This window comes from Emys orbicularis, chromosome 15 (assembly GCF_028017835.1).
Source record: "Emys orbicularis isolate rEmyOrb1 chromosome 15, rEmyOrb1.hap1, whole genome shotgun sequence".
In the NCBI taxonomy this organism is placed as follows: Eukaryota; Metazoa; Chordata; order Testudines; family Emydidae; genus Emys; species Emys orbicularis.
Window position 1 is genome coordinate 10028519 of NC_088697.1, and position 21788 is coordinate 10050306.

At 54.0% G+C, this 21788-nt stretch overlaps 2 non-coding genes and 1 pseudogene across 2 annotated transcripts; all 3 read left to right on the forward strand.

The window, feature by feature from the left end:
- The window catches only part of LOC135889552 (zinc finger protein 586-like), a 31637-nt pseudogene extending 11695 nt beyond the window's left edge, over positions 1–19942 (forward strand).
- Positions 6176–6247, forward strand: TRNAG-UCC (transfer RNA glycine (anticodon UCC)). The gene has a single exon. It is a non-coding gene; the product is annotated as a tRNA-Gly (tRNA).
- On the forward strand, positions 9866–9938 carry TRNAI-UAU (transfer RNA isoleucine (anticodon UAU)). The gene has a single exon. It is a non-coding gene; the product is annotated as a tRNA-Ile (tRNA).
- Positions 19943–21788: the final 1846 nt, after the last annotated feature.

Genomic DNA, 21788 nt, shown 5'->3' on the forward strand with positions numbered 1-21788 from the left:
TGCCAGGAAGGTTGACAGCATATTGGGCAGCATTAGTAGGAGCATTGCCAGCAGATCGAGGGAAGTGATTATTCCCCTCTATTTGGCACTGGTGTGGCCACGTCTCGAGTACTGCGTCCAGTTTTGGGGCCCCCCGCTACAGAAAGGATGTGGACAAATTGGAGAGAGTTCAGCGGAGGGCAATGAAAATTATTAGGGGGCCTGGGCATATGATTTATGAAGAGAGGGTAAGGTAACTGGAGTTATTTAGTCTGCAGAAGAAAAGACAGTTGGGATTTGATAGCAGCCTTCAACTACCTGAAGGGGGGTGTAACGATGTGGTTCTGGTGGGACCCAACTGAGAGTGCCAATTCAGGACCAATTGCTTAAAACAGGGCAATTACAGCCCAAGGCTGGGGTTTTTCCACCTCTAAGGCAAACCAAACCAGCCAGACTAAGAGGACTTTGGTCTCACCCCACTGGCTAACCACAAGTCACACAAGTAATTCCCTTAGACACTCCAGTTTCCCAGTATCACTACCAGTGCCACTCGTTATGGGGACAAATGGTTATGAAAACCAATACCCCACTAAAAGAAAAAAGGTTCTCCTGATCCCATAGGACCAAGCCCCAGACCCAGATCAATATACAAATCAGATCTTACCCACAAATCACGCTGTTGCCAATTCTTTAAAATCTAAAGATTTATTCATAAAAGGAAAAAGATATAGATGAGAGCTAGAATTGGTTAAATGGAATCAATTACATACAGTAATGGCAAAGTTCTTGGTTCAGGCTTGTAGCAGTGATAGAAACTGCAGGTTCAAATCAAATCTCTGGACCATCCCCAGCTGGGATGGGTCATTAGTCCTTTGTTCAGAGCTTCAGTTTGTAGCAAAGTTCCTCCAGAAGTATGAAGCAGGATTGAAAACAAGATGGAGAGGAGGCATCAGCCTTTTTATAGTCTTTTCCAGGCGTAAGAATGCCCTTTGTCCTTACTGTGGAAAATTACAGCAAAATGGAGGTCTGGAGTCACATGGGCCAGTTCCTGCATACTTTGCTGAGTTGCAAGGTGTATCTGCCTTCTCTCCATGGGTCAATTGTATAGCGGATGGTCCTTAATGGGCCATCAAGCAGGCTCGGCAGAGCTAACACCAACTTGTCTCGGATGTTTCCCAGAAGCATAGCCTAAGTTTGAAATACAGACAGTATAGAGCCAATATTCACAACTTCAACTACAAAATTGATACACACATACAGACAGCATAATCATAACCAGCAAACCATAACCTTGTCTTAGACACCTCATTTGACCCCCTTTATACAAGATTTGGTGCCACTACAGGACTTTGGTTGCAACCCTGTTCTATATGGTCCCAGATTATGTCAATAACGTCACAGGGTTCCAAAGAGGATGGAGCTCGGCTGTTCTCAGCGGTGGCAGATGACAGAACAAGGAGTAATGGTCTCAAGTTGCAGTGGGGGAGGTTTACGTTGGCTATTAGGAAAAACTGTTTCCCTAGGAGGGTGGTGAAGCATGGGAATGGGTTCCCTAGGGAGGTGGTAGAATCTCCATCCTTAGAGGTTTGTAAGGCCCTGTCACGGAGTAAGGGGGGACTCAGGGCCCTGCACCCCCGGCTTCCTGCGATTCACCATGACTCTCAGCCAGCCAGTAAAGCAGAAGGTTTATTTAGACGACGGGAATACAGTCCGAGGCAGGTCTTGCAGGCACAGACAACAGGATACCCCTCAGTTAGGTCCATCTTGGGGTCCTCGGGCATCCCAGCCCCCCTCCAGAGGTCAGAGCCCTCCCTGCCTCCAGCCACCTCACCAGCCAGCTTCCCAGACTCTGCCTTCAGTGACCCCTCCCACAGCCTTTGTTCAGTTTCCCGGGCAAAGGTGTCACCTCGCCCCAGCCCCCTCCTGGGTTCTCATGTTACAGGCTCAGGTATTTCCCTTCAGTCATTCTCCCATCCCCCAATGCAGACCATCCCAGCCACACTCCCCTGTCAGCACTTACAGATCACAGTAAGAACAGTCCCAGTTCGTCACATCTCCCCCCTTCGAGACCGAACTGAGCGGGGTCACTTCAGCCAGTGACCCGGGGAAGTTCGAACCCTACCCCCGTTCCCATGGATGCCCCCGCATCCCTCCCATTCCTTGGTGAGAATTACACCAGGCCCCTCCAGTTTCACGCCCCCCCTTAGGTCGGGGGTGCTCGAGGGCATTTGCAGTTCGCATGTGGGAAGGGTTATGCGGCCTGTGCCCTTTTCCCACCCCAATACCCCTGGGGTTCCAACTGGGCTGTGGTCTTCTCCCAGCGTTCCAGTCTGGAGGTCTGTGCTTCGGGCTCTCTTGGTTCAGAGCCCCCCTTTTAACCTTGGCCACCCTCTGGAAAGGCTCCTCTATGCTGGGTAAGGGTCCTAAAGCCGTTTTCCCCTTGTCCCGGGCCTTCCTCCCCCTCTGACAGGGGTCACAGGATCGGCAGTACTGCCGGACAGTAACAAAGACCCCAGGCCAGTAAAAGCTCCGTAGCAGCCTCTGCTGGGTACGCCAGGTTCCCTGGTGCCCTGAGAGGGGAATGTCATGGGCCCGGCACAGCAGCTGGCGGCGATACTTCTGGGGTACCACCAGCTGCCTCCTGAACCCCCCTGACTCCATTTTCCCTGGGGGAGCCCATTCTCGGTACAGGAACCCCTTCTCCCACAGGAACCTTTTCCGGCCACCTCTCCCCATGGTCTGTACCGCACCGAGGTCGGCCAGGTCCCTTATCTTCCGTAAGGAGGGATCTTTTTGCACCTCGGCCTGGAACTCAGCAGCTGGGACAGGGATGGCCACCTGCTCTCTCTTGCCGGCTGGGTCTGAAGCCGCAGCCTCCCTGAGCCGTGTCCCTGGGCGTTCCCTCCCCACCAGGTTAGGGTCCTGCGCCTCGGGCAAGGCACCCTCCCCAAGGTCAGGGCGCAGTGCCCCTCGCCGGCTCTGACTGCGGGTCACAACCAGTGCACTTGGTGGGTTGCTTGACCAGTCCTCCAGGTCCCCCCCCCCCCATCAACACCTCAGTGGGCAAATACGGGTGTACCCCCACATCCTTGGGGCCCTCCTTGGCCCCCCACTTCAGGTGTACCCTCGCCACGGGCACTTTGACTGGTGTCCCGCCCACCCCCGTCAGGGTCAGGTAGGTGTTGGGCACCACCTGATCTGCGGCCACCACCTCGGGCCGGGCCAGCGTCACCTCTGCGCCCGTATCCCAGTATCCATCGACCTTCCTCCCATCCACCTCCAGGGGAACGAGGTACTCTTTCCGGAGGGACCGCCCCGCGCCCACCGTATAAACCAAAAACCCTGAGTCTGGAGCATCCCGCCCCGCAGAGGAGCAGGCCTGGAGCTCTCCTCCCTCCTTAGCAGGTGGTACTCTGCCAGGCTGCTTCCCTCAGAGACAGGGATCAGTTCATTCGCGCGATCTCCCTTCTCCAGCTGGGCAATGAGCTGTTCTTTGGTGAGCCTCCCAATGCGCACACCCCTCTGCTTGCACAGCTCCACCAGGTCGCTCTTAAGCCACTTGGCATACATCTTCCTGCTGGCCACTCACAGGCCTGTGTGCTCACCGCTCCCCACAGTTTCCAGGGAGACCCCTAGTGTGCCAGCCCTTCTCGAGGTCACCACCTCTCTGCCAGGGTCGAGCTGCAGACTCCTCTGCCCCTGGGACCACTCGCTGCGATCCCCCGGGGGACCCTGTTACTGCAAAAGTCCTTCTCGCTGGTCACACACTCCCAGGGGTGATAACCGTCTCTCTCTGACTCCTCAACACGCCTGGTCCCCGTCAATCCCCCTTCGTTTTACTTCTCCCCAGTCACTTACTGCAGGAAGCGCCGTCCACGGGGTGCAGTAGATCCCACCGCTGCCACCAGTTGTCACGGAGTAAGGGGGGACTCAGGGCCCTGCACCCCCGGCTTCCTGCGATTCACCATGACTCTCAGCCAGCCAGTAAAGCAGAAGGTTTATTTAGACGACGGGAATACAGTCCGAGACAGGTCTTGCAGGCACAGACAACAGGATACCCCTCAGTTAGGTCCATCTTGGGGTCCTCGGGCATCCCAGCCCCCCTCCAGAGGTCAGAGCCCTCCCTGCCTCCAGCCACCTCACCAGCCAGCTTCCCAGACTCTGCCTTCAGCGACCCCTCCCACAGCCTTTGTTCAGTTTCCCGGGCAAAGGTGTCACCTCGCCCCAGCCCCCTCCTGGGTTCTCATGTTACAGGCTCAGGTATTTCCCTTCAGTCATTCTCCCATCCCCCAATGCAGACCATCCCAGCCACACTCCCCTGTCAGCACTTACAGATCACAGTAAGAACAGTCCCAGTTCGTCACAGGCCCAGCTTGACAGAGCCCTGGCTGGGATGATTTAGTTGAGGATTGGTCCTACTTTGAGCAGGGGTTGGACTAGATGACCTCCTGAGGTCTCTTCCAACCCTAATCTTCTATGAGTCTAAGTAGCTGCAAGTGGTCCCCAACTGTTTTTGTGTTCACATCTGTACAGATGCTGGGAATGGGCAACGGGATGGATCACTTCATGATTACCTGTTCTGTTCATTCCCTCTAAAGCATCTGGCATTGACCACTGTTGGGAGACAGGACACTGGGCTAGATGGACCATTGGTCTAACCCAGTGTGGCTGTTCTTATGTTTTATGTACAGGAATGAGGCACATGCAAAGCAGAAATGGGGGGAGGGGCTCTAAATTTAAATCAGTTTTAGAGAGAAATGTGTTCAAACACAGTGAGACTCGATGTACGGAAGAAATAACAAGTGATCCCCAGCTCCTTCCCCCAAGCCTCAGGTGGGGATTAGCTGCCAACGGCTGCGGCTGCTGCCCTGAGGGGAGCGGTATAAGCCATCTGCCTGTGGATGCAGCCCACCAGCTGGTTCTCCTGGGGCAGATGGTGAGTTGCTGGGCAGGAATGGTGCATTAGCTGGGGTATGAAATATGAACAGGGAGCTAAAGACTCTACACCGGCCTCCTGTGGGGGTCAAGGATGCTGAGGCAGTGGAAACTCAGCATCAGAGTCAGTAAGATTCAAAGCTGCTTGGGGGTGGAGCGGAAGCGGATGACTCCACTGGATTTTTAGTGCATCCCCTTAACTACTCGCCCATGACAACCTGGCAGCCCCCAACTTTGTCATTGCACTGTGGTTCTGTTCTCTGTGGGAAGGGGCTTCAAGGAACTGGTATTTCAAGCTGCATTAAAGAGTCATAAAAGAGAAGGAAGAGTTAATGTCTTGGAAAAGAGTGGGGGGGGGGGGGGAGGGTGTCCAGAAATCAGTTTGCTCCAGTCTCCTTTCTCTGGAATTTCCTTGAGAAGAAGCAGGGAGCAAACTATCTTCCCTCGTTGATGTGTGTTGTGTGAAGAAATATTTCGTTTCAAACCTGCAGCCTATTCATTTCATTTGATGACACCTCCTAGTTCTTGCGTTATGAGAAGGAGTAAATAATACTCCCTTTCTTGATCCTTTGAAAGATATGTGAGCCCCCACCTCCCTGCCCCGTCTCTCATGTCCAGGGACCAACACGGATATAACAACACCGCAAACAACAAGGTTCAAAGTCAATGCACGTGGGAGAAACATCTTGTGTTTCATTCCTTACATTCCTGTCCCATTGCGTGGCCATTTCCTTTCCCTCCTTTCTGTTAAAAGCTTTTGTGTTTTGCACAGAAACATTATTTCCACAGGAGACACCCAGAAGTGGGGGCTGCATTCCTGTACCAAGCAGTCACTAGAAGGGGGCAGACAAAGGCCTTTAAGATGAGGTGTCCATCACTGTCAAAATATCTCCCTCCTTCAGGTCACTGGCAGCCTGAATTTGTTCCTTATCCTCCCGGAGTCTTGTCTGGAATCAGCACTATCCAGCCCCTCTGTATGTAGTGCGAAAAAAACACAAACCTTGTCTTTAAAACAAGCTGTCCCCTTCCTTCTCAGGGAAGATTTTTCTATGATTGAAGTTGAGCTTCAGTTCCCCTCTCCTAGGGGCGGGTTGGGTGTGGGGCCAGCTCCCAATGAGATCTGTTTTCACCTTTGCCCCCTAACTCTGCTCCCAGCTGTCAGGCGGCTTCCAACCCATCCACCCTGCTTACTAGCTCCATGGTCATCTGTCACCCCCTTTGCCAGCACACACAGCCTGCAGGAAAGCTACTCCTGCCAGATGTGTTGGTGGTATAGTGGTGAGCATAGCTGCCTTCCAAGCAGTTGGCCTGGCTTCAATTCCCAGCCAATGCACTAATGGCTTTTTTCTTTTATTGGTTCCTTTTCTGGAAGTGGTTTAATTTCAGTCACATTGTGTTATAATCGCATTATCAATAGAATGAGACAATAAACGTCTCAAAGCCCAGCAGGTCATACAGGAGGGAGGAATACAAGGGGCTGGAATGTGTCATCTGAGAAGACAGAACACTTGGAAACTTCCGTCCCCCATCCCCTTGCCTTCCGTGTTATGATTCCAACTGTGTGCGATGTTTGTATGATGTTCCTGCATGATGGGGAAATAGAGTTTTGAGTCAGTTTTTGCTCCTGCAGATTTCTTTGCTGTTACAATTATAATGATATGAACAAAAGGGAAGCAAAAAAAAAAAAAAAAAAACCACCCAAATTGCAATACAGTTAGGGAAAGAGAAGATCACGGATAAGCCAAACATTTCAAAATAAAAATTAATACTAAAATGGGAGCCAGGGGAGAGAGAGCAGGTATGTGGAGATCCCCTGGATATTTGAACTCACATTGCTAGAATCAAAGTTCAGACTTGACACTGTGGAAAACCTACAACTACCCAGCTCGCTGAACACCTGTGATGAGCAAGATTGAGTTGGGACACCTGTTCTGCTTCAATCATTTATTGTCTCTCTGTGTTCTCTGTCTCTTTCTTCTCCCCCCCATTTCTCTTCTCCAATGTCTCTGCCTTTCTCCTCTTCCTCCCTCTCCCCCTGCCCTTTCCCAAGAACTCTCACTCTACAGCATTGAGGAAAAGCCAGAGCTTCCATGTTCTGCATATGATCCTGTGTCAGAGGACATGTGACCCCAGCCAAAATGAGTCACCAGAACAACATGACCCTTTATGGGAAACTTCTCCGCCTATTCCACAATTTACGCCTCCCTTCCCACTAAAGGGGGTGAAGTACACCTCTGACTGAGAGGCCCCCACAGGAGAAATTTCAGCCCAAAGACAAATTTCTGTGAAATGCCGAGAAGTGAAGAGCCCCCTTCCCCCCCCCAAATCCCCAGAACTCTAGTGTCCCCCCCCATGGCACCAGCACAGGGAACGCAGTGCGATGGGGTTACAGAATACAAGGGGGAGGCAGCAGGGGAGAGCGGTGACAGGGAGTCTCTCTTTTTCCTTCTCTCTTCACTTTCTGTTCTTCTCTTCTCTTCCAGGAACTGCAGTCACAGCAGGGAGGGGTTTGTCTCTTTATTAGGGATCCATGTCTGTCATGGAGGTCGCAAAAGTCATGGATTCTGTGACTTCCTGTGACCTCTGTGACTTCTGCAGTAGCCATTGTGGCTGACTCCATGGCCACCCAAGCAGCTGGCCCTGGGGACTGCCTGAGCAGTGGCCAATGCAGCCGGCACTGGGAACCACTTGAGCAGCGGTTCCAAGGGTGGAGGGAGCAGCCGCAGCTCAGTGGCTCCCGGCAGCGCTCCTGGGGTGGCCGGAGCAGCGGTTGGCCCCCTGGGGCTCCCCCCCGGCAGCATCTGGAGAGGCAGCGGGCCCCCGGGGCTTCTCCCCCAATAGGTGGTGCCACGGGCCCCCTGGACTCCCTCCCCCCACAGCTGGTGCCACGGACCCCCTGGGCTCCACTCCCCAAGATTCGATGAGGGGTATTTATGGTATGTCACGGGCAATGATTTTTTGTTTTTTGCGCATGATCTGTCCATGACATTTACTAAAAATACCCATGATTAAATCATCACCTTACTAATTATCAATCAAATAAATCGAAACGCTTCCACCTGCAAGTGGATTTAGCCCAGGACCCTCAGAGTCAGCAGCTCTTACAGCCCCCATTGAGCTCTCTGGTCAGGTGTCCTAGCGCCGGAAGCCTCCTGCTTACATCCTAAAATAGCATTTTTGCTCCGGGGGCTCAAATTTTGGACCGGACATTGTAGCTCCACCGTTATTTTATTGAATTGCTTCGAAACACCAACTCAAGAAAGTCTCCTAAGTTCCAGGCTCTCTTCCATGGAAACAGCTGCCACTGCTCTCCAGGAGTCCGTGCGTTCCACACAGCAAAGTACAAACCTGCTCCAAACTCAATTGGGGTCAGACAGTGACAGGGTTGGTGACACAAATACTTCAGGCTATTAACCCAAGTCCCTTTCTTTCTTTAACCCAGGACGTGCCAGTCAACTGGTAACCATGGCGTTATCGTCATCTTAAAATACCTCTCAGGACATTTGACAGAGGAAGTGAAACCCCCTCCCCCAAATGGCTGCCTGTTGAGGAGTTGTACCATACCTGTCCCTGGAGACAGTCTGGTTTTATACCCTTAGAGCTTTCTCTCTTCAAACCCCTCCTTATCGCAATCTATGGGCCAACCTCCACATTTCAGAGTTTAGAATTTACTCTCATCACCGTAGTATGGCACTTTCCATGTGTATTGGGCAAAGCAAGTGGGGGAAAGCTACATGGCATAGGAAAACCAATGCTCCGGGTGAGGCCTGAACTCAAAACATCAACAGTGTTCCCCCCTCCATTAAAACCAGTTGCACCACCACAGGTGTGTCTTAGGCAAAGTTGGGAAGTAGGCAGTTACCTGTGCCTTTGGTTAACACCTTTGGGTAGTAACTAAAAGGCTGATGGTTGAAATCCAGCTGACAATGGAGCTTTTTAGCGATGAGAATCCAGAACATTTTAACGGGAAGAAAATCTCCTCTATTCTCATCTAGCCCCATTTGACTCCTTCTGCCCATCTTCTTCCTCCCCTCTCAGTGTCTTTCCTTCCCCATTGGGGACATGAAATGCAGAGATGAGCTCTGGTCAATGTGTGTCCCATACAGGGGGAGGGGTCGCACTAAAACAGTCAACCTGGGGAACTCTTTGCAGGAGGATGTTCTGAAGGCCAAGACTGTAACAGAGTTCAAAAAAGAACAAGATAAGTGCATGAAACTTTGAAAAGTCAGCTTGGCCTAGAGATAAAGAGAAGGCTGCTCAGCGTCCAAGGTTAAGAATCCACACAGACTATGAACTGCTTTCAGCCCCAGCTGGCTGTGAAAAGTTGCAGGACTGAGATTACATTTGCAAAGGTTGGCCGCCCAGTGAGACCCAACAGTCTGCCTTTGCGACCCTGGAGCTGGTGTGGTTTGGGGACGCTGAAGAAGCCACAGGCAGCCGGCCTGGACTGGAATACTGAGCAAAGGTCTCTGAAAGGGATGCCCCAAGAGACCCCAGGGCGGAAAAACAAACAAACAAACAAAAAAACCCAAGAGCAGAAGCAAGTTGGAGATTCTTTTTTGCAGCGTACCTCTGGACAACCTGTGCACAGGATAACCTCCTCTCTCTCTCTCTGTCTGTCTCTCCTACCCCGGGCCTGGCCAGCCCTGGCAGCGTGTTTGTGAGTATGAAAAGAAAAAAAAAAGAGGGTGCAGGTGGGTCTACCGCCGGTCGTAGCAGGACTGGGCAATAAGAAGAGTTGGGGAAAAGGGAAGAGATGTGTACCTGACAGCTCCGGTAGCCCTTGTGAGTGAGAATGTTTAAGGAAAGAGACCAGGAAGGGTGGGGGCTGGCTGAGGAACCCATCCACCTTGCTAAATGGGTAGTGGAACAAAGCCTGTACCCGTGCAAAAGGAATGTTCAAAGGCAAAAAGGATCAGGCCCAGACAAGCAAGTAGGCAGTATATAAAGTGGCTCCATAGCTCAGGGGTTAGAGCACTGGTCTTATAAACCATGGGTTGTGAGTTCAAATCTCACTGGGGCCTGCTCTGTTAATTTTTTATGGTCAGAGTGTGTTTTGGGGGGAAGGGATCGCTCAGTGCTTTGAGCATTGGCTTGCTAAACCCAGGGTTGTGAGTTCAATCCTTGAGGAAGGGGGAACTGGGGTAAAAATACTGTCTGGGCATTGGTCCTGCTTTGAGCAGGGTTTGGACTAGATGACCTCCTGAGGTCCCTTCCAACCCTGATAGTTTATGAAATTGAAAAATGGGTTCGAAGCCTTGAGGGAGATAAGCAAGTGATTTAAGGAAAAAGAGGGCTTTAAACTAGGTTCGACGGGGACAGGTGAGCAAAGCCCGCAGGTAAGTGGGGAACATGGAGACCTGGGAGATGGGTCGGAAACAAGAGGGAGTGTGGGCTATATTGGCAGAGAGAAAGGAGGGTCAGGACAAAACTGGGAGGAAAGATCAAACCAGTATCTTAGATGCCTATATACAAATGCGAGAAGTATGGGTAATGAGCAGGAAGAACTGGAAGTGCTAATAAATAAATACAACTATGACATTGTTGGCATCACTGAAACTTGGTGGGATAATACACATGATTGGAATGTTGATGTGGATGGGTACAGCTTGCTCAGGAAGGATAGACAGGGGGAAAAGGGAGGAGGTGTTGCCTTATATATTAAAAATGTACACACTTGGACTGAGGTAGAGATGGACATAGGAGATGGAAGTGTTGAGAGTCTCTGGGTTAGGCTAAAAGGGGTAAAAAACAAGGGTGATGTCATGCTAGGAGTCTACTACAGGCCACCTAACCAGGTGGAAGAGGTGGATGAGGCTTTTTTTAAACAACTAACAAAATCATCCAAAGCCCAAGATTTGGTGGTGATGGGGGACTTCAACTATCCGGATATATGTTGGGAAAATAACACAGCGGGGCACAGACTATCCAACAAATTCTTGGACTGCATTGCAGACAACTTTTTATTTCAGAAGGTTGAAAAAGCTACTAGGGGGGAAGCTGTTCTAGACTTGATTTTAACAAATAGGGAGGAACTCGTTGAGAATTTGAAAGTAGAAGGCAGCTTGGGTGAAAGTGATCATGAAATCATAGAGTTTGCAATTCTAAGGAAGGGTAGAAAGGAGAACAGCAAAATAGAGACAATGGATTTCAGGAAGGCGGATTTTGGTAAGCTCAGAGAGCTGATAGGTAAGGTCCCATGGGAATCAAGACTGAGGGGAAAAACAACTGAGGAGAGTTGGCAGTTTTTCAAAGGGACACTATTAAGGGCCCAAAAGCAAGCTATTCCGCTGGTTAGGAAAGATAGAAAATGTGGCAAAAGACCACCTTGGCTTAACCACGAGATCTTGCATGATCTAAAAAATAAAAAGGAGTCATATAAAAAATGGAAACTAGGACAGATTACAAAGGATGAATATAGGCAAACAACACAGGAATGCAGGGGCAAGATTAGAAAGGCAAAGGCACAAAATGAGCTCAAACTAGCTACAGGAATAAAGGGAAACAAGAAGACTTTTTATCAATACATTAGAAGCAAGAGGAAGACCAAAGACAGGGTAGGCCCACTGCTTAGTGAAGAGGGAGAAACAGTAACAGGAAACTTGGAAATGGCAGAGATGCTTAATGACTTCTTTGTTTCGGTCTTCACCGAGAAGTCTGAAGGAATGCCTAACACAGTGAATGCTAATGGGAAGGGGGTAGGTTTAGCAGATAAAATAAAAAAAGAACAAGTTAAAAATCACCTAGAAAAGTTAGATGCCTGCAAGTCACCAGGGCCTGATGAAATGCATCCTAGAATACTCAAGGAGCTACTAGAGGAGGTATCTGAGCTTCTAGCTATTATCTTTGGAAAATCATGGGAGACGGGAGAGATTCCAGAAGACTGGAAAAGGGCAAATATAGTGCCCATCTATAAAAAGGGAAATAAAAACAACCCAGGAAACTACAGACCAGTTAGTTTAACTTCTGTGCCAGGGAAGATAATGGAGCAAGTAATTAAGGAAATCATCTGCAAACACTTGGAAGGTGGTAAGGTGATAGGGAACAGCCAGCATGGATTTGTAAAGAACAAATCATGTCAAACCAATCTGATAGCTTTCTTCGATAGGATAACGAGTCTTGTGGATAAGGGAGAAGCTGTGGATGTGGTATACCTAGACTTTAGTAAGGCATTTGATACGGTCTCGTATGATATTCTTATCGATAAACTAGGCAAATACAATTTAGATGGGGCTACTATAAGGTGGGTGCATAACTGGCTGGATAACCATACTCAGAGAGTTGTTATTAATGGTTCCCAATCCTGCTGGAAAGGCATAACGAGTGGGGTTCCGCAGGGGTCTGTTTTGGGACCGGCTCTGTTCAATATCTTCATTAACGACTTAGATATTGGCATAGAAAGTACGCTTATTAAGTTTGCGGATGATACCAAACTGGGAGGGATTGCAACTGCTTTGGAGGATAGGGTCATAATTCAAAATGATCTGGACAAATTGGAGAAATGGTCTGAGTTAAACAGGATGAAGTTTAACAAAGACAAATGCAAAGTGCTCCACTTAGGAAGAAAAAATCAGTTTCACACATACAGAATGGGAAGAGACTGTCTAGGAAGGAGTACGGCAGAAAGGGATCTAGGGGTTATAGTGGACCACAAGCTAAATATGAGTCAACAGTGTGATGCTGTTGCAAAAAAAGCAAACATGATTCTGGGATGTATTAACAGGTGTGTTGTGAGCAAGACACGAGAAGTCATTCTTCCGCTCTACTCTGCTCTGGTTAGGCCTCAGCTGGAGTATTGTGTCCAGTTCTGGGCACCGGATTTCAAGAAAGATGTGGAGAAATTGGAAAGGGTCCAGAGAAGAGCAACAAGAATGATTAAAGGTCTTGAGAACATGACCTATGAAGGAAGGCTGAAAGAATTGGGTTTGTTTAGTATGGAAAAGAGAAGACTGAGAGGGGACATGATAGCAGTTTTCAGGTATCTAAAAGGGTGTCATAAGGAGGAGGGAGAAAACTTGTTCACCTTAGCCTCTAAGGATAGAACAAGAAGCAATGGGCTTAAACTGCAGCAAGGGAGGTCTAGGTTGGACATTAGGAAAAAGTTCCTAACTGTCAGGGTGGTTAAACACTGGAATAAATTGCCTAGGGAGGTTGTGGAATCTCCATCTCTGGAGATATTTAAGAGTAGGTTAGATAAATGTCTATCAGGGATGGTCTAGACAGTATTTGGTCCTGCCATGCGGGCAGGGGACTGGACTCGATGACCTCTCGAGGTCCCTTCCAGTCCTAGAATCTATGAATCTATGAATGAGACATTAACTCTGCAAAAGCTGGAGGGAATTAAGCAGTTCAATGTTATAACAGCGTTAAAAGGAAAAGTGTTATAGAAAAAGACTTCTTGGTTTCTTTGCAGCCTTTCTGAAGGAAAAATGGGCCCTTTTCCAAAGAAATGTCTGTAAATAAATCCTGTTTGATTGAAATCATTTGGCTATGAACATTTTAGTCGGATTAGAAAAACATACGGGGTGTCTATTGGAATTTAACCACCCAAATTGTATGAAAGGAATGTCAAGGAAAGGCACATGTGTAGTGTATATTGTAAAAGGAGTGAGGAAAATGTAAATATGCAATGCTACTTAATTAAAATCCTGATAGGCTACAATAGGTGGTGTTTTTCCTTTTCGGATTACCGTGTGTTTTGAAAACAGGAGTTAAAGGTAACAGGCAATCAGAACTCTGGTAAAAGTTAATTGTGTCCCTTTTAAGTAAAAGTTTAATTTGTGAATGGCTCTGGATTTAAAAGCAAAGTCAGAAAGCAGTTGTGTGTTAATGCAAATTACCTAATTGATAAAGGTAGAAGCCACTGAAACCTAGCCTGCCTATGAAACAAACACAGAAAATATAGGGGTAATTCCTCTGTTTTGCCTACAATCAGCAAGGGTATTTGTATAAGAAAGAAATATTTTAAACAATGACTGATCGCCCGAGAAGGGGTAGAAATTTGTTTTTGTCTTTTAGAAAATTAGAGAAAGTTAATGCCAGCTAAAGAGCAATCCAACATACCATGCCTTTACTGGCACAATAGAAATTGTGTTCTGGGTGCTGTCCTTGTGGTGTTTTGTCTTGTGGCTAGAATTGTTGTGGTGTCAGAGCTGGGAAGAGAGACACTAAGGAAGGAAACTGGAATCATGCTTGCTAAAAGTTCACCCCAATAAACATCCAATTGTTTGCACCTTCGGTCTTCGGGTATTGTTGCTCTCCCTTCATGCGAGAAGGACCAGGGAAGTAAGATGCCTTTCATGTTCACACTAATCATGCATTATCGTTATATGCAGTTAAGACTTATAGGGTTGATTCTGATCTTCCTGAGCTAGAAACAGAAATACAAGACTTGATGCAATTGGAGGTTTAAGAATGTTAGTTGTGCTAAAGGAAGCACAAAAGGGGGGAGTGTGGAAGCAGGGAAAGAAGAGAGGGTTTAAGTGCAGCCATTTAAGTGTCAGAGACAGAGCAACTGTTCTGTCAAGTCTTAGCCTAATAACGCGAGACCTGTAGAAGCAGGGCTCACATCAGAAGCGAGCGGAAAACAGCAGAATAGTCCGTGTGACCCAGCCTTGAGACAACGATGTTTGAAACGAGGAAGTGAGAAAATACTGGAATAGAGAGCAAATAGCCTCAATAAAAGGCAGGTATTTTTAATTTCATGCACATCACAAAGAGGTATAAATGCTTTTGTGATTTGCTTGTACTTTGGAGAAACTGAGGCAGAGATGCTCTCTGCCAGCTGTATTCTTCCCCTGCAATTGCTTGAATAAAGCTGTCTCTGATTTTGTTGCTTCCAACCTGAGAGTGGAGTTTTGTTTCTTCCACAAGATTAACACCCACACCAAAACCAGCCAAATTGGGAGCTTGCCCCCCGTTCCCGGTCACAAGTCCACGGGGCTCATGGATGGAGAAGTTTGGTGGACAGTGGAGGCCCCTGAAGAACTAGCTCAGTATATGAATGAGTGACAGGGATATATGGGGGGGCGGATTGTGGGGTTGGGGTGTCCAGCAGGACCCAAGGGAAGGGAATAGGGGGATTAGGGGTAGAGGAGGGTGGGGTTACCAAGGTGCATGGTGGGAATGGGGGATTTAGAGACCCCAGAGGGGACGGATGGGGGCAGGTTGGAGGCCCCCAGGGTGGCTGAAAAGGGGAACCCGGCAGGTTGGGGGATAGCAGAGAGTGGAGATGAGGAACCTCACACACTGGGGATGGACTGGGGGAGTGGGGTGATCGGAAAGTGGGGCCCAGCAATGGAGAAATGGGTTGGAGTCAATCAGGGGCTGGGCGCTGAGGATGGGGGGAGGAGGACAAGGTCGGGGATGGGGCGCTGAGGATGGGGGGCGCTGAGGACGGGAGGGAGGACGTCGGGGGCGGGCCGCTGAGGACGGGGGGAGGAGGATGTCGGGGGAGGGGCGCTGAGGACGGGGGGTGCTGAGGACGGGGAGGAGGAGGAGGTTGGGGGAGGGGCGCTGAGGACCGGGGGAGGAGGATGTCAGGGGGCAGGGGGGACTGTGGGGTGGGGACGGGGATGAGGGGTTCAGGGGGCGGGGGGGCTCTGGGCTGGGGATGAGGGGTTCAGGGGGTGGGGGGGTTCTGGGATGGGGATGAGGGGCTCAAGGGGCGGGGGGGCTGCGGGGATGGGGATGAGGGGTTCAGGGGGTGGGGGAGGTTCGGGGATGGGGACGGATGAGCGGTTCAGGGGACGGGGGGCTCTGAGGCATGGACGGGGATGAGGGGTTCAGGGGGTGGGGGGCTGTGGGACGGGGATGAGGGGTTCAGCGGGTGGGGGAGGTTCTGGGATGGGGACGGATGAGCAGTTCAGGGGGCAGGGAGGCTGCGGGGTGGAGACGAGTGGTTCAGGGGGTGGGGGGGGCCTGCCGGGACAGGGATGAGGGGTTCAGGGGGCGGGGAGGCTGCGGGGCAGGGACGGGGATGAGGGGTTCAGGGGGTGGGGGAGGCTCTGGGATGGGATGGATGAGCGGTTCAGGGGGCAGGGAGGCTGCGGGGCGGGGACGAGCGGTTCAGGGGGTGGGGGGTTGCGGGGCAGGAACGGAGATGAGGGGTTCAGGGGGTGGGGGAGGCTCTGGGATGGGGATGGATGAGCGGTTCAGGGGGCAGGGAGGCTGCGGGGCGGGGACGAGCGGTTCAGGGGGTGGGGGGTTGCGGGGCAGGAACGGAGATGAGGGGTTCAGGGGGTGGGGGAGGCTCTGGGATGGGGATGGATGAGCGGTTCGGGGGTGGGGGGGTTGCAGAGCACCGGCTCCAGGAGCGGGTTTAGGTAGGCAGGAGGCGTTTTGACCTGGGGCAGGGGGGGCACTTGCGCGCTGCTTTTGGAAGTGTCCGGCACCCCCACCCCTTCCCCCAGCCCAGAGCCTACAACCAAACTCCCTCCCCGAGCCTGTCCCCTCCCTCTGCAGCCCCTCCCCTCCCCAAACTCCCTCCCCGAGCCTGCCCCCTCCCTCTGCAGCCCCTCCCTTCCTCAAACTCCTTCCCAGAGCCTGCACCCCTCCACCCACCCTGTACCCCCACCCTGTGCCCCAGCCCAGAGCCTGCACACAGCACCCAAACTCCCTCCCAGAGCCTGCACCCCCACCCCTTCCCACACACCCCCTCCTGCACCCAAACTCCATCCCAGAGCCCAGCCTCTCAACCATCCTACACCCCAATCCCCTGCCCCAACCCAGGGCCTGCACCCCAGACCTCCACCCCCCAGCCAAACTCCCTCACAGAGCCTTAGGCAGGTGGGGGGCGGAGCTCGGAGGGGGGGCGGGCTCTGAGCCATCTGGGCACCACCCAAATTTCTCCCAACCTGCCACCCCTGTCCCTGCCTGCCCTTGTCCGCGCTGCTCCCGGAAGCGGCCGGCATAGCTGGTTCCTGGGCACAGGGGCAGCCAGGTGGCTCTGCGCAGTGCACACTGCCCGTGCTCGCAGGCGAAGCCCCCCCCCAGCTCCTATTGGCCGCATTCCGGGCCAATGGGAGCTGCGGAGCTGGCGTTTGGGGCGGGGACAGCACGTGGCACTTCCCTGATTGCCCCTGCACCAAACACGCTGACAGAGCACAACACACATGAACAAACTCTGCACACAGGTGCATTCGCACACACATACATATGCACCCTGCACAGACACACACAGGCATACCCACGTCACAGAGACACTTATACACACTGCTCACAGATATACACACAACACACCCATTTGTCAGACAAAGACACTCCTACACACTGAGCAAATACACACACGCACACACTACTCAGATACACTTCGACACACTGCTCACACACATTCATGCATGCTGCTGTCACATGCACACTGCATACACACACTGTACAGACACAAATGCTCTTGCACACCCATACACACTGCTCACACAAATACACAACCTAGGGTGACCAGACGTCCCTATTTTATTGGGACTGTCCTGATATTTGCTTCTTTGTCCCGCATCCCGACCGATGTTTGGTCGGGACACTGGACAAACAAGAAATTTTGCCCTCCCGGAGGGACTCTCGCCCCCCCCCGGCTCCGCCCCTTCCTTCCCCCATTGGCTCCTTCCCCAAATCCCCACCCTGGCCCCGCCCCTTCCCCAACCACCCAGCATTCCTCCTTCCTCCCAGGCTTGCAGCTGCATGGCGGCGCAAGCCTGGAGGGAGGGGGTGGCGGCGGCGCCTGGATCCTGGAGCTAGTGAGTCAGCTCCGGCACCCAGGCACCGGGCGGGCAGGCAAAGGGGGGCTGGCCAGGGAGGGAGGGAGACGGGGGGGCTCAGCTCTGAGCCCCCTGCCGTGCCAGAGGGCTCCTGCCCAGCCCCCGGGCCGCTGCACACGGAGGGCCCGGGGCCGGGAGCACAGCGCAGAGGCTGCTCCAGCCCTGCAGCCCGCGGGGCAGCGCGGTGGGTCCGGGCGGAGGCAGCGCGGAGTGGGCAGGGGCCGGGTGGGCGGTGCGGGCCGAATCCCTGCTGCTGGCGGAGGAGCCCCGCGCCTCTCCCTCCTGCTCTCGGCTGTGTTCCAGCGGTTCCTTCCCGGGAGGCTCCGCGGGGAGGGCAGCGCGCGCGGCCGGGAAGGAGCCGCAGCCGCTGGAGCACAGCGCAGCCGAGAGCGGGAGGGAGAGGCGCAGGGCTCCCCCGGCAGCAGCGGGGATTCGGCGCACGCCCCCGTGCCGCCCACCCGGCCCCTGGCCGCTCCGCGCTGCCCCGCGGGCCCTCCGTGTGCAGTGAAACTGCTTTTTTTTTTTTTTTTTGCTCGCCCCCCGCCCCGTGTCCCGATATTCTAGCTCTCTGATCTGGTCACCCTAACACAACCACACACACACTTAGACACATTGGTCAGACACTGCCCAGATACACACTGCTCCCAGTTTCCCCTCGAGCCCTCGCCCTTCCCCCAGGTCCTGGGGCTCAGGTGGTGCTGGGCGGGGTGGGGAGCAGGCCCTGGCTCCCTCTGGCTCTGCTGGGCCTGGGCATCTCCAGCAGCCAGGCTTGCCCCTTCCCTGGCTAGGTCGCTGCCCCTTGCGATGCCCAGGGACCAGGGCAGGGAACTGGGGCTGTGGTTATGGGGTATCCAGGGCACCAGTAAGGGGGTAGATTCACTGGGTCACCAGGGCTGTGCGGTTAGAGGGAGTGGGGAGTCAGGACTCCTGGGTTCCATTCCCCAAGAATCACAGGGGCAGGTGCACCAGGCACTGGGGCTGTGGGGTGCTCAGTATCTCAGGACCCTGCCCTGTGCCCACCCCAGCTCCCTGCTCCACCCAGCATCTCTGGGGCCCTCAGTGGGAGGAGCTGCCCCACCCCAAATCCTCCACCCCCTCACCACCCCGCACCCAAACTGCCTGGCCGGGCTCCACATAATGACACCCGAAGGGGAAGGAGACTCAGGGATTCTCAGCTCTGCCAGCAGCTGGATCCAGCTCTGAGGGGAGCCCCAGGAGCTGGGTGAGCCGAGAACAGACCCCAGCCAGGGGGAAATGCAGAGGGAGGGTCACTGCAGATTGAACCCGGGGGCTGGGAGCGGAATCAGGCCTGCCCCCCCCCCCTGCACTCAGGGGGTGACTCCAGACTGACCCCGAGGCAGCTGAGATCATGATCTGGGTAAGAGAGTGAAAGGCAGATTGGAGGACAGCTGGAGCTCGGACTCCTGGGTTCTGTCCCAGTGTCTCGCAGAGGAGTGGGGGCTAGTGGTTTGAGCAGGGCGGCGAGGGGCTGGGAGTCAGGACAATGGACGCATTACAGACAAAGCCGTAACGCTGACAGTTCAGTTCGTGGCCAGCTGCTCTGCAAGCCATGGTTCTCCTCGGGGTCCAGGCGCCCTGGGGTTCATTCCCTGTTTCTTAGGATGTGGATTTCCCAGGGCCCCCTGGATGCAGGCCAAACCCTGGGGTGTGTCCATGGGAGTTGGGCACCCCCGAGGGAGATGAAGACCCCAACTTTACCTTTTCTCTGCTCAGTTTCCCTGCCACAACGGGGCCCTGATCGCAGTCAGTGTCTAGGCACCGCCCAACACAATGGGAGCCCTGATCTCGGTCGGGGTAATGAGGCTTTAGGGGTAGAATGGGCTGGCAGGGGGAGGCGTTTGGGCTCAGGGGGATCCATGGAGGAGGCAGATCCCCACCCCGCGCTGTCTCCCCCCATCTCCCCCCTCTCCCCACGGCAGGTTGATCCAGTGACAGACACAGCCCTGGCCCCGAGGGGACCCTGCCCCTGGCTCTTCCTGACCTCTGTCCTGCTGGCCGCCGGCCTGGCCCATTTCAGACCACGTGACACCTACGAGCGGTTCGTGAGAGAACGTGTCAATTTCCCCAAGACCAGCACCACCAATGACCAGATGCAGTGCCAGAACCTGACTGGCCCTTTCTGCAACCCCCCCCCCCCCCCCATCCAGCCCCACGTCCCGAGGCAGAGCCCAGACCAGCCGGATCCCCGTGACCTGAGGCCAGGGAAGGCCCGTGCGCTTCGACACAGCCCTGTAGAGCCCAGGCGCTGGCCATGATCTGGGAGCAGGGGGTCCTCTACTCCCCCCTTTGGCTCCTGGGCAGCCCCCTGTCTCTGGGGGCTCTTCTCCTGCCCCATCCCTGCCCCGCTGGGCAGCGCCCGCTAAGCATCTCCACAGGGACATTCAGCGTCTCCCCTTATCCCACAGGCCGGCAGCTTGGGGCCTGGGGGGGATTTCCCACCCTGGGCGCCCAGTTCCCATCCACATGAGTGAAAATCCGGGTGCCCAGCCCCCCAGCTGGCACTGAGACCCTCAGCCTGAGCCCGGTGCCCGCCTCGCTAGGTGCCCACCATACAGTACAGCCGCCCCTCCCCCCACATCCATGGGGTATCGGGGGCAGGTTGTGGGGAGAAGATTGTCGCGGGGGGGTGGGGGCTGGATGCTGTCACTGAGGTTTGTTTTCTTGCTGCTTCCTGCAATAAAACACTTTCCTGCCAATGCAGAACGAGTTGCTGTGTTTGGGGGCTGGGGGCATTTTCGGGCTCTCAATGGGGCCTATTTGCCTTGCTGAGCCTGACGCTGAGCCGGGGGTGTCAAGTCACACGGAAAAGCTCCAGGAAGAAACAAAACCCGCAGGGGGTGGGTGGGGTGTCCTGTTTAGGGGACGGACAATGGGGCCAGGGGGTGTCACGAGGGGACTGAGACACACCCTGGTCCTTCCCCGAGGAGACAAACCTCAGCTTGGCCTCTCTTTGGAAGGAGGCTCCCAGCCAGCCTGGCTGGACATCGCTGCAAAGGCTGCGGGTGGGAAACTTCCTTAGCCAGGAACGTGTCCTCGTCGCTCGCTCTCGGCTCTCCCAGGCGGGCTCTGGGGTTAGTTCCCAGGGAGCCATTGGCTCCCAGGACTTTTCCTTGGGACGTCCCAAATCGCTGTGAAATAAACAGCCCCTGGATTTCAGTGTAACCCACGCTGGTGCGGTGCGTCCGGGGGGCGTGAACGGAGAGGGACCGGGGGAGCTAGGGGTCCCGTCCCTCTGCCAGCAGCAGGTCTGTGAATGCAGCGTGTACCGTGGAGCCGGGGCCGGGCACCGCAGGGGGACACTCGGGGGTTGGCGTGTGCCTGTTGCTCCAGAAGGACGGCCATGCCGGGTCAGACCCACGGGCCAGTGGCCTGTCTCTGACAGCGGCCAGTGCCAGATGACCGGGGGCAATGGATAGACCAGGGCAATTATCGAGTGATCTGTCCCCTGCCGACCAGGCCTGGCTTCTCCCCACCCGCAGAGGGACAGCGGCGTCCGTGTGGCCGAGAGGGGAGGGTTTGTGTCGCCCGTGCCTGGCAGAGCCGGGGAGCTGCTCCCGGCTGGCGCAGACCCTCCTGCTACGGGCAGGTGCTGGCTCACGGCCCTGGGCACCCCAGGGAGGTGTCACCCCCGGGCATGGGGCAAAGTGGGAACAGAGGTGCACACAGCCCCTGGCATGAGGGCGAGTTGGGGACCCTGGTCTGGGGAGAGGGCAGTGGGAGGCACATGGAGACCCTGGCAGGGAAGAGATTGGGGGGAGATGCAGGGGACCCGAAGTAGAGGGGGGGTGGGGCACCCACAGAGCTTGGGGGAGAACAGGGAGATGCGAGGAGCCCCTGGTGGGTGCTCTCATCTTGCCAGGACACACAGCTCTGCGCCTGGGTGCATTCTGCCGGGACATTTTGCATCGTTTCCCTCAGCTCTAAAGCACTTGGGTGGGAAATTTTCCCACCTACACTCAGACAAGCCCCAGCCCCGTCCCTCCGCCAGTTTCTCCAGCCTCAGCCCACTGGCCCTGGGCTTGTAAAACTGCCCCTGGGTGTGCAGGGTCCCCCCACCCATCCCGGGGAGAGCAGCCTGCCCCAGACCACGGGGAGGGATCT